The sequence below is a fragment of the Triticum aestivum genome, chromosome 7D, assembly GCF_018294505.1.
Source record: "Triticum aestivum cultivar Chinese Spring chromosome 7D, IWGSC CS RefSeq v2.1, whole genome shotgun sequence".
Taxonomy (NCBI): domain Eukaryota; kingdom Viridiplantae; phylum Streptophyta; class Magnoliopsida; order Poales; family Poaceae; genus Triticum; species Triticum aestivum.
In genome coordinates, this window is record NC_057814.1 from 61,806,049 (window position 1) to 61,807,510 (window position 1,462).

Sequence of the window (1,462 nt, forward strand, 5' to 3'; positions counted from 1 at the left end):
TTTGTCTGTTCTGTTTTCTGTTTTCTTTTTATTTGCTTATTTTCTTTTCTGTTTTATTTCATTTAAAAGTATTTAGGTATTTTATAAAAATGTGTTTTCTCCACCATAATTACCAGTGTATTATTTGGCACCCACTGAACATTTTTGTTTAAATTTTTGAAAACTTTTATTTTCCACTTTTAAATTTAATTGAAGTTTGATCTAGGAGTTTGAAAAGGAATGTGATTCAAATGTGATCAAGCCCTGTTTAGCAACATGATTAGCTTAATCACAGGGAGTTAATGTAGCATGATTCTCAGGGTGTTACAATAACTTGGAACAACACATGTGAAATAATAGTCATTACTTTGGAATGAATTTATATGGTCTGTTTGGAACTTTGGATAGATCCTTGCTAAAAGTGTTTTTAACCTTGCACTTCACTCTAGCTACCATCTACTCCCTCCGTTCCCAAATATTTGTCTTTCTAAAGATTTCAACAAGTGACTACATACGAAACAAAATAAGTGAATCTACACTCTAAAATATGTCTACATACATCTGTATGTTGTAGTCCATTTGAAATGTCTAGAAAGAAAATATTTGGGAACGGAGGGAGTACCTCAGTAGTCTTGGCCACTTTGCCGCTACATGTGTCTATCCTGTGCGCGCAGCAATGTATGCAACTGGTGCAATGCTCTCGTTATAACTTCTGAAAAATGGGAAAGTTGTAAATGTGATCCATGGTAGGGACACCTTCTATCTAGGCCTTCCGTGTTTGTGTTGACATTCATGCATATAATTTTCTTTTTTTGTTTTCTCCCAAACAGAAAAAAGATTTGAACATGAAACTTTGCAGGTCAATGCCGCATGAGTATTACATTAATGTGTCAATGTGCATAAATGTTTCTCGATTTTGTTGGTGCATCAGAAATGTCTAAAATGACGAGTATTATAATAAATTATATCAATTTAGATGTTTTTGTGGAAAAATTGAAACAATTTCTCTACAGTGTTGTATTTGTGTGTTGTTGACTTGGAAAGTTTCAACTTCAAATGTTGTTTTGTTTGGTAGAAACAAGGTGAAACTTCTAGAGTGGTTGAGCACAGATATTAATGCAAAACTGGATGGCCTATAGATAGAAGGTGTGGCTACATGGGAGCATAGAAAATCCACTCCTAAGAACTTCAGAAAATAACTGTGCAAAGAGACACCATCATGTGACAAAAACCCACATTCAATCAAAACACAAGAAATAAAACAAAAAATATCCACCTAAAAAACACAATAATATCAGTGGTAGTGTTAATCGGCCAAATGAAAAGTGCGGTTTAAATTTAGCTACTATAGATTGGTCGTGTTTATTATCTACGGATGGGGTCAAACATAAAACAAAAAACTGTGGCATGATGGATATACTCCTCTAGCTCTTGTCTAGATGAAAATTAGTTAATGCTCGTCTAAGTGACACATTATCCCCGT